Here is a 12058-nt window from a genome sequence, read left to right on the forward strand (position 1 = left end):
TAGAGGTTATTGAGCTGAGTACTGCCACATAAAAAGCATCTTTCTCTTGGCTGACTCCCTAGTCGCAGGGCACAGCTCCATCCATCCAGGTGTAGTTTCTTATCCAAACAGATTTTGCTGCCCTCCTGTGGCCTGTGAATATTTTAAGCTCCAAAAGTCACACACACACCAGCGCACTGGCGGAACAGCCAAGAAAAACTCTGATTCCGCTCGCCCAGTTCACACTTCTGTCTTGGAAGACAGATTGCACAGCTCAACGTTACACTTTGAAGAAAGGAAAAAGCCAAAATGCTGTTGCAGAGGTAACGAAGGTCTCCTGATGCCTCTGCTTGAAAGGACTGCTTAGGCTTTGTAGCAGAAATACAGAGATCAGTCATGCTCACTTAACAGTTGAGCTGATAAATTTAAAACTCAGCTGTCCCTCAGTTACAACATGTAGAAAACAACAAAGTGACCTATAAAAATACTGCAAAGGAAGGGAAAAATACTAACTTTAAATCCTTGTGTTCCTTGTGTTGATTATGCTACATAGCTATATGAATTATGAATCCCCATACTCTCAGATATGGCAAATGGATGACACATGAAATAGCTACAGGACACAAGCTGTCCGGTAGTTACACCCTGTCATCGATGTAGTTGGGATTTAAGTCTAATGAGAAAACTTACAGAACAATCTTCAAATAAGCAGTGAAGACATTTTAAAGCAAGAAATACCACAATACTGAAGCAGATTAAATATCTCTCTTAAAGACAATGCTGGTGCTATAAAAGATCAATTTAAGTTGTACAGCAGCTGGAATACTGATATATTAGTATATTCTGGAAAAAAATTATGAAGACTAATGTCATCAACAGTTTAACTTTTTATCCAATAGCGTATTCAGAATATTTTGAGACAAAGAAAGGTATTTACTCCCCCTCCTCCTAAGTCTTTGCAATTAATACAAATACACTAATGCCTATGGAATTCATTACTACAACATTTGATTAAAATATTTAGAAAGTTAAAACAGATCTTTCAAAAAGGGAAATATTGGCCCCAATGAAGTAAAAGCAATCTTTTCACTTTCTTAGATGGTAACAGGACAGGTTTTCTTTACACATCTTTACAAGTTTTTAGATCGTATCCAAAGGTTTTTAAATGAATTCATATTCCAAAAATAAGCAAATCATTACAAAAGCATGCTAAAAATCAGATAGATACAGATTTAGAACTGGACAAGGTATAAAAATGAATTTGCTGTAAGTTCGAACACTATATATACTCTGTAGGACAGTTCCCATCTACTAGTGCAAAGAGCAAAACTGCAACAGGCATTTAATTCTTCCTCATAGTGGCAGACGTAAAGTCTATTTTGACCTATTCAGAGGCAAGCAAGACAAAATAAATGGAACGTGAACAAAAAAGCCAGCATTCCTCCAGCTAATTATCTGTTCATATTTTTGCTGAAGTTCTGAAACAGGCATATTTTTTTGACAACTATTTAACCAGCTGCCACGAGGACCTTCTGAGGGCCAGCAGTGCATGAATGGTTGGCATCTGTGTAATTCAGACTGGATAGCATATATGGAATCAGTTATTATGAAATGGCAACACTAGTTAAATGCCTTCTCATATGTAGTTTCCAGACAAAAAGGAGCAAGAAATGTGTCATCACTGTCCTCTCTACAAAGTGTCACTTTGTACCATAGCATCACTCCTAAGTACACCTTACTGACCATTAAAGGAGATAAATTTCTATATACTCTGGCTTCCCCCCAAATACCCCTGCTAATGATTTCAAGCCATGTTTAGAAGAAAATGTCTTTTTGGATCACATTAATCATCTGTCCTGGATTTTTGCTAGACATTGTCCCAAACCAAAATTGCTGGAATGGATCATCAATCCTTCTTTCCTCAATAGTAATTGTCCGTAAAGTATGACCTCCACCACCTTGCTATGCAGTACTTAGCAGAAACTTGTTCTCTAAACCTCGGGCTTAAGAGACAAATAATATAACTTTGGGGCTCTGATATCCCATGAACAAGGAACACAGAAATATAAAATGGGCAAAGAAACAAGTAAACCCTACTACAATGATATCGGGAGGAGAAGAAAGACCAAATAGTTCAAATGAAACAAAGGTCAGAGTTATTTAGCAGGCTATTTAACATTCATTAAAGATTTCCAAGGAAGACATGGAAAACTAATTTAACAGTCCTGTTAAAAAAAAAAAATCTGCCAGTCATCTATGAGTTAATGTTTTGGGGTTTTATGTCCTTCCATGTGCGTGAGAACTTTAGAGACAAAAGGGAGAAAAACCCACAGTCTAATGAATAGAACTACTTTTTCTATCTAGGGCAGATCACACTCAAATTCTACCTACACATAGCCAACTCAGGCCAGTGACTGTCAAGTGCAGACACTTTGTAAAAGTTCACTCTGATTAATCAAGAACATGACTTAATTTAACTGTCAGAACTAAGACTACTGTGAATTTACAAAAGCAAATCATAAAGAATTGCCTTCAGTTCCCAAATCATAAATCTCCAAAACATTTCAATGGGCAAATTGCAGCATTTAATTTTAATTCTTTAGGTATGTTCAGTAAACAAACACAAACCACAACGGGAATAAAAAAAGCCTCCACTGAACTTTATATACTGTATTCTATAAAACAAATCTCTCAGAAGCCTAATAAACTCACAATTAACAAGGACTTGTGAATTGTAAAACCATACCTCTAGGGATTAAACTTCATCAAAAACTGAACTGCTGTTATAGGGGATATTCAATATGAAGGGCTAAGGCTTCAGTAATTCTCTGAGGGTTTACACTTACTCCACAAAGCAAGGCACTAATACAAAGGTGACCCTTTTCAGTATGATTATCAGCTGTACGGAAATTCCGTCAATCCCCCTCACCATAGTAATTTCTTACAGAACAGGCCAAACACCAATGAGAACGTGTCCTAACTGAATCAAAATGCAGCTGTTAGAACTTGATATTATTCTTTCTAGTATGATTTTCAGTAAGATACACTAGCAACTACTGTTTTTTCTTTGCAGACTTTGTATATTTCAGAGGCTGTTAAGCATGTCATTTAGATCAAAACACCAATTAAAAAAATGCAACAGACTTCAACCAAATATAAATATACTGAACTTGTATCTTAAAAATATAAAATAATGCATTCCCTTCCCTTGTTTAGTTTGGTAACCAAGACAATCACAAAAGAAAAATGGAGGGAGAGCACAGTAATAGTAGGAACAGTATATATTGCCATGGACGAATTATCTGGTTTGGTGGCATGCATAATTTATTCTTTCCAGCCACACATAAAGAATTTTTTGTCTAAAAATTAGTAACTGCATTCAAACTCCCATCAAAATTGTCCTCAGGCCAACTATACAAAGCTATATCCAAGAAGAGTCAAAAGATCCAAAGAAATCACGTATGAAATATAAAGTTTTGCAAGAATCTTAAGATAAGCCACATAAGAGTGAAATTACAGTAATAAGCTTCCATTTTCTTAAGCTTATCACCTCAAATACCAATGTTGCCTATATTCAAGCTATGAGCATTTCCCTTTCTCTTTGTTACTCAAAATTATTTACTTCTCAAGTATTTACTAAGAATATGAGGCAACCTGGATCCATTGCCATCGCAGGTTTTCCAGATCTTGAATTGCAAAATACAATACAATTATAAATGTGGTTTAAACTTATTTAAATGAGTGCAGCAAAACTATAACTTTAAGGAGAGGTTAATGAGAGGCAGCTTTAGCTGAGTTTCCCTTGGATTGTTATCCATGTGGCTTGCAGGCAAAGAGCTGCCTGATATGGAAAAATCAGTTGAAGAAGGATGAGTTCCTGCTTCAGGATGCTTGAGATACTCAAATAGGCTACAAAACTATTAAAAAAAAAAAAATCTTCAAAGTCTTTCAAAAAGTTCTGACAGGCTTGGAAGGGAAATAAAGAACTTTAAAGTGTTTCTTTTAACTCTTTTTGTTCTATAGAATACATGACTGCCTGGATCTCATTTTAGAAACACTGTTGCTTTTAACATTTAAAGTAAAACACACGATTTGTATCTCTTGATTAGCAAAAATTTTAATAAAATATCAGATTCCCTAAAAGAGCTTTGATTTTTAAGCATCATGTATTCTCATCTCAGAAAGTATCTCTCAGGTCTAAAATATTCCAAAGGTAATACCAATATAAAAAGCAGAACAAAATAAACTGTGACCAATCTTCACAAAATAATCCTAGAAGCAACGTGGATATATTGAATCAATCTTGACAACATTTCAAATCAAATACCTCTGCATCTAATAAAGCATTTATTTCACAGTTACTATGTTAGTCAGTTCAATTAGCAAATACAAACAATTTTAATATGGACCCAAACTCACAAACTTTTAAATTGGTTGAAAGGTAACTACAGCATTTAATGCTGTTTTCCTCCAATGTAAAAAAAAAAAAAAAAAAAAAAAAAAAAAAAAGCAGCAGCCATCAAAACATCAGTCATCTCTAATCACGTGAAGTTAGAGAATGGTTGATAGTCATTTGGTATAAGGGTGAAACCCAAGAAATCAACATTATGTCCAAAATACAGGGAACTCAGTTGGAAGCCAGGCTTTTCAATGGTTGATGGATCAAATCAAGAATCTCATCGTAGCTCATTGATGTCTCCTCCTTCCTTTAATGAAAGCTAACTTTGTAAATGATTAATGAGGGCTGAAAAATTTTCAAAATTTTCTTCTGCCAAGTTAAGAAGTCTCTATTTTCCCTGTTGAGAAGCCACACTACATTAAACTATCTTTTACTTAATATCAGTTCTGGAAGCTGAAGCTAACACTGATCCTCCAGGATTGTTGTCTGGTAACACTATGTTCTGTGTTATTGTTCTAGCCTGTGTTATTTAAAGGTATTTAAGTTTTGAAGATGTTTCTAAACTAAAATTGCAAACATTGTTTTATTCTTGTTAGTCCACCCAATATGTTTAACAGAAGTTCTTTTTAAAAAGAACTGCTGCCCTTCATAACTTCTTCTTTCACTTTAGAATATCTAATTTACAGTTTAAACTCCATTCTGGAGAAATAAAATTATATTGTGAACCTGCAACTCTTCCTCTATCCAGGTATCTTTTTAACATTATTATTATTGTATGAATCATTCTGCTTGATGCAAGCAATTAGAAATTTAGCTTATAGCCAGAATCAGGCAGGAGACAGGTACGGATGATCATATTGTCTATCTAGATTTAAAATGTATGAATTGATGAGTTTAAAGAGAGTTGCTGATCTAAAGAAACAGATTACAGAGGCATTTCTTACTAGATTAGTATTTCAGATCCTGTCCAGATAAAAGGTAATAGAGTTATTAGGTGAGGTAGGGGGTAGGAGGAGCTGGGGAGAGTTTGGGGACCTGAGAAGTCATTTTACAAAACAACATCCTAGTAAATAGGTAAATGAATTTTAAAGATAGTCTCACAACTACTTGTGTATTTAGTCTTCAAAGAAAGACCTGAGGTTTTATCTCAACTGTAGACAAATCAGCTGATGCCTTAGGCCATAAATTATGCACACTGGAAATCAAGACTAGAGATCACTCTGAACAGTGACATTGGTCAAACCTGATGAACAGGTATCATGGGGAAATTTGTTTTGATTGTGCTAATTTGTCATTTGATGAAGGAACTGCAGCTCCTAAGCCAGACTATATTTGTATTGTTAATTTATAAATGGAAAAAAACCTTAAGTTGATGTCTCACAGAAAGCAGATGAGGAAATAAATGATTGAAATAAATTCCTCAGCATACTTTATTTACAAATACTTTCTCAAAGCCTCATGCAAGTTTATTATAAAATGTCCTATAAAATCAGTGTTTGTGGACAGAAAAGGAAAGGAGAGTAGATATGGAGAGAGAGTATGCACAGCTGCAATCACTGACACAGTACTCAGTATTTGCAAAGCACTTACAATGAATGAACTCAGTCCTTGAGAGCTGACCCCAGAGGACAAACCAAACTGCTTTGGAATAATATACATAAATGGAATCTCCAAGATCAATGGTTGTCCAAGTATAAAAACATTTTTGAGGTCCACATCCCAGTGAATTTTTATTTAGCAGATTCGTTTTTGCCAATGAAGGAAAACTCTCTTGCCGTCCCAAGGTATTTTAACAATTCCAGTGCAACAAATTGTCAGCCAAATATCCATAATTCATTTTTCTTTCTGCCAGAAAAAAGATTTCTATTACAGTAACCCTATGTTGGACAGCAGGTTAAAAACAAAACCTGGTTTGCAAATAATTAATGACACAAAGAAAATGTGAGCATTAGCTCTATGCGACAATTGTGCAACACAAAGATCCTCCTTCTACAGGAAAGCAAGCTTCACTGCCTTGGGGTTTCAATGATGTGTTTTTAAAGAGGATAAGACATTGTGACAAACAATTCCTCTGCAGACATGTACCATCAAGAACTTTTTTTTTTTTTCAGTGAAACACATAAAGATAGTGAAAATTTCCATCTTTCCATATTATTAATTCATAAGCAGTTTATTTTAAAATAATTTTAAGAAAATTTTCTATTCTTCATCTGGCCATACATTTTGCCAAATAAAACAATATCCCAATCCCAAAAATGTAGCATTTCCTTTTGGGAAAAGATTATCACCACTACCAAACATAAAGAAAGATGGCACAGTAAGAAGAGCTTCATCCTCAGGTCACTATTCTTTCTGTAAATCAGACAAGTTCTTTATTTCTAATGTGAACATTCTGTACTCTATATGTACATAAATAACTGAATATGGCATCTTTATTAAGATTTATATTCATGCATATATTAAAATACTATTAATAAAAGCAGGCTTCTCAAAAAAAGAAAAAGCACTGAAGATCAAATTCTCAGCTGACATAAATTACTTAGGAAAAGGCAACCTTTTAAATATTATACACCTGTATTTCCTGAACTCTGCTTCTCTTCCCCCCCCCCCCCAAAAAACCATTTACAGTATATTATGCATTATTCTGTGCCTTACAAATCAAGGTAACAAATCTCTTCTCAAAAACTGTTTAAGGGACAGCCTTATCCTTGAACAGTAGATGTTGGGCTTTCCAAATTTTGTCTCATTTTAAAAGCTAATGATTCTAAAACTCCAGCAACTTTCTCATAAGTCTGAAGACTTGAATGCAAACAAGGGGCAGTTATCAATCAGGGTATCATTTTATTCAGGCTAACCTTTCTGTGACAGTTTTATACAGTCATTTAATTTGGCCATCAACTTGCTACCGATCACAAAGCAAGCATAAATCAAACAAACTTGATCAGAGTCATTCTGTCTTCAGCTAGGCAGGTATGCGTTGCCTTGCAATGGATTAACACCCTTTCTTACACCTGTCCGCTGGACACAGAAGATGTAAAAGGCCTTTTCTTTTTCCATATTGGCCTTTTAAAATTCATATACGGAGAATTTCACCTCAAGTCAAACACTTGTCCCAATCAATTCAATACTAGGAATCAATCAATTTCTTACTAGGAATAACAAAGCATATAAACTACTTGACATGATTCACTGGGAGTCGTGTTTATACATAATCCATTAAACTGCACTTGTTTAGGAAAAATTGGCCCTATGAATAGGACCAACTACAAAGTTAAAGGGCTACATATCTTCCATTAATTGGTAAGAGCAAGCTGCACTTGTAAAATGCATTCATTTATTTTGATCTAGCTTTATTTAGTTTAAAAAATGTAGGCAAATAACTTCCTCCACCTCAAAGTCTTCACAGATTCTGTCATTGAACCCTGTGTCTCCTACCGTGCATGCACTCCTAGTTTTTATTACAGTGGCCTTTCCACATTCACCTGACAATAAGTTGTATTTCAGCTAAGGAGCTCTTTTCTGATCTACTACAATTCCTTAATTTAAGAAAAAATATTTTTATGAGGAAGAGGGCATTACTCACAAGCCTACAGAATGCAGTTTACTACTTGCTGCATTCATTCTGTGAGGAGTTTCACACTTTGGAAAGAATAGTATAAATTTGTTCACAGCTAACCACTACCTTTGTAAGTAAATACCATCACATGCACACTCTGTCAGTCTAGCTGATAATTTCAGAATGAGATACCACAAATAAAGCACCTTTCTTCTTTTAAGTACTTCCTGCTTAATAAGTTTTTCAACTCATGAGAAAAAAAGTAAGCGTTTGTGAGACTGCGGGTCAGTTATTTCTCATTCTTGAATTTCACAGTTGGGTAAAAAACTTTTTAAAAAAGCTGCTTTAAAGAAAAAAACAGGTTCCTGTTAAAAAATACAATCTTTCTACCTTATTTTGTTTCACAGTGAACATAATGCTTGGTGAAAAAATGACAGTACCAAAGACTCATGTCCCCCTGTAACATCAGAATAATAAAGCAGTGACAAGTGTTATCACACTCTGCCCCCATATACACACACTTTCCCCCCTCCCCTTAATGTGCTTTGGGTGAGCCTAAAGGAAGCACCTCTAACCATAACCAGTCAAACTGATCTTGATATCCACAAAGCATTTACAGCTAATCGGAAATTAACCTGAAGACAAGGAACGGTTTCACACACACACAGGACCAGGAACACAAGCAAAGACTCCAGGGTTGACTGAAGTTCCAAAACGGATAAAAAAATCCTTTCTACGGCTGCCTAATACGAACTGTGAAACCACAGAAAAGATGCCCCATTTCTTTGCTGGTCACAAATCTAATTAAATATAACATCCTCTTTCCCAGACCTCACATTTAGTCAGCAGTAGCACATTATTTCCATTCAGCATTCTTATTTCAACAAGCCCCTCTTCCCAAAATTTCAGCCAGCACCTTGTCAGGGAAAAAATAAAAACATTTTCTATGCTGACATATATCATGTGATTATTTCCATGTACTGTTGATGCAAGTATCTCCTTTTCCTTCAGTCTCACATTATGACCACCTACACTTTTATATTCTGACCTGCCACCCTCTTCTTTTACTGTCTGTACATATTTACAACCATATCTACCTTTACTTCTACGGAAAGCTCAAAACAACCAAGCACTGAGCTTAGGACATCTGGGTTGTGTCTACTGCCGACTGAAATATTTATTGCAAATAAGTATTTCATTAAATATTTTAATGGCATACACGTTTCCAGTATTTGCCTCTGGTATAACTTAGAAATACTACATTTTCTTTTGAGATTTTGCACAAAATAATTTTTCAGTATCAGGAGATGCGTTTAGCCAGACAGATTTGGTTTGTGTGCTTGGGGGTAAGTCTTTATACACTATGTGATTTGGAAGAAACAATGAAGCACTGAGGGGTTTTGTCTTCTGTATTTAATAGACAATATCAACATATTTCTGATCTAACTATAGATTTGGAAAACAAGCTTAGAAAAAACACAGTTAAAGTACTGGCCAAGGATTTTATACAGTAAACTAGAACAGAAACCAGCATTTACAATATATTTTAAAATAAATTAAATACTTTGTGTTAATTTCCTTCCAGAAGTGAAAGTTCGCAACAACAACTCAAGAACTACAATATAGTAGAGTATCAACAGATACAGAGGGCACTAAGATACTATATTTTGGGATATTTTGCCATGTTTCAAATACAGTCCAGATGCTCACAAAGGCTTACAGATTCACACATGTCTCAATGCCGATACACACAACTTTAGAAGCCAAATACTTTAGAATTGACATAATGGCAGAAATTTAAAAAGTGGGAGGATATCTAAAATGTAAACATAACTCCCATTTTGGTCAAGCAAATACCTTTTAAAAATTGCATCAGGACTAGAACTAACAGAGGTTTTCGCATGGGAATGGTTCAAAGCTGCACCGGGGGAGGTTTAGACTGGACATTAGGAAGCATTTCTTTACTGAGGGGGTGGTCAAACACTGGAACAGGCTTCCTAGAGAGGTGGTCGATGCCCCAAACCTGTCAGTGTTTAAGAGGCATTTGGACAATGCCCTTAACAACATGTTTTAACTTGGTCAGGCCTGAATTGGTCAGGCAGCTGGACTAGATGATCATTTTATGTCCCTTCCAATTGAAACAGTCTATTCTATTCTATTCTATCTCATTCTGCTTCAGAAATATGACCAAGCAAAGAAATGCAAATCATGATGTCATAATCTTTAGTTTTGCAACAGCAAATAATCACTGTCAAAAAACCTGAATGAACTTAAATATATAATCTAAATAATACATTAGAACTGCAATCATCAGTAATTCTTTTCTGTAGTAAATAGCTGTGACAGCAAGGTGGTCTAATTAGACTTATAGACAGACTGAACAATTCAAACACAGAACTTCCACATACATATAACAAATTGAGTTATCTAACTTGAGATAGAGCAAAGAAAGTATATCATGTATTCTATTAAGATTCGCCAGCAAATTAAATGTACTGTTGATAAAAACCAAAGTGAGTTTTAACTGAAACATTCTCTACTTTCTCTCAACTGCTATGAACATCAGTAAGAGGAAATTTATTTACCAGTTATAGGGGTAATCTGTTTGAAAGCTGGAATTGCATTTCTCAAATACAGTTTAAAACCCGGTCAGATTCAGTGACTGTTTTCTTAGCGTGCCAGGTAGGATTTAGTAGTAAAATACTGAGAATTCAATTCATATAACAATGATTAGGCTGTACTAGCAAAAGAATCAGGAAACAGAGAACAGGACCACTTAGAACAGCAGAAGTAAGCATGCAGATGTATCCACCTGAAAAGCAAAATCAGTTCTCCCATCAGGAAATTTCCTTTTTTCCTATGTGACTGTTGCTCCTGGACTAAAACCACAACCATTTGGAGTTTCCCTAAATCAGAAAATGGCATCAGCATCACTGTGATCTTGAGTGGAGGCAGGTGAAATCTCTCTCTCTTGCCACCTTGTTGAGCTAGCAAATTTCCCAAACATTGAACTGAAAACCGATTTCAAATATCAATGTCATTAGTAACTATTTCAGCAAACATGAAAAAAGAGAGAGTGAGCACACATGCAGGCAGGAAGCAGCAGGAATTGATTTCTCCCTCTAGTCAAACCGAGTCCACGAGACTCCTTCCAGCACAAAATTTCCAAATATACATTCATTATGTGTTTTCATATGTTATGCATCTTTTCTTCTATTTGAAAGAAAATTTTCAAAAAGAGATATATTGACAAAAGCATGAACTAAAACTTACAGCCAAAACCCTGAGCACTGGAAGTAAGCAAAAACGCTTATTCACTTCCAACAAAATAGTGGAACTTGTCACATAAATTCAATGCACGTAATCCTCCCTGACCATTTCAGCAGACTACAAAGCTATATTAACATAAGTAGTACATCCAAAACATTCACATGAAGTCTGAAGAAGCAGGATGTAATATTGACAGATGCAAACCCAAGTTTTGTTTTGGCTTTTTTTTTTTCTTCCATGGTAAAGGAAAGAAAGGATCAATAACTAAAGCAGGGTATGCAACTTCCCAGTAAAGAGTTCTCTCGGGACAAAACCAGAAGTGAAAAGAGTTCATGTTAGAAGGATGGACACTTTATAAAAAACTATAAATCTACTCATGGAACATGAGGGATTTGTCACGGCTTTGTGAACTACACACAGATCCAAACCAGAGGAAACCAACTTCAAATTTGATCTTATTTTTATAGACTGTATATTGTAGATGGGAATACATGCTTGTATTCACACAGTTAGATATTTTTTTTTAAAAAGAGTATTTTTAAGTGCCTATAGCTCTTCAGTGATTCTTAACGTATTCTGTGAGGAATTTCACATATTGGTCATTGAAGAGCATCTATACATTGCATGTATATTTCTGTATTCTTTAAATCAGAAGTTCTGTGCCACTGAGGGTAGACTGACTCCAATATCTAAGTTATCTTATTTACACAAAAGAATACAAAGCTTTTTCTTCCCTTTAGAAAGGAGTTACCATCCACTAACTTCTTACTGTCTGGCAGCATGTGTAAGACCTTTTAGAGGAAACTCTGCTGTGTGGTGGAAGAGGTATTCAATATTCACAACACCAATGAAAA

At 35.2% G+C, this 12058-nt stretch overlaps 1 protein-coding gene across 2 annotated transcripts in view; it reads right to left on the bottom strand.

Annotated features, from left to right (window-relative positions):
- Positions 1-12058, bottom strand: part of GSTCD (glutathione S-transferase C-terminal domain containing) — a 72168-nt gene that overhangs the window by 43011 nt on the left and 17099 nt on the right. The gene's annotated exons all lie outside the window — the stretch shown is intronic.

Source organism: Harpia harpyja, chromosome 2, assembly GCF_026419915.1.
Source record: "Harpia harpyja isolate bHarHar1 chromosome 2, bHarHar1 primary haplotype, whole genome shotgun sequence".
In the NCBI taxonomy this organism is placed as follows: Eukaryota; Metazoa; Chordata; class Aves; order Accipitriformes; family Accipitridae; genus Harpia; species Harpia harpyja.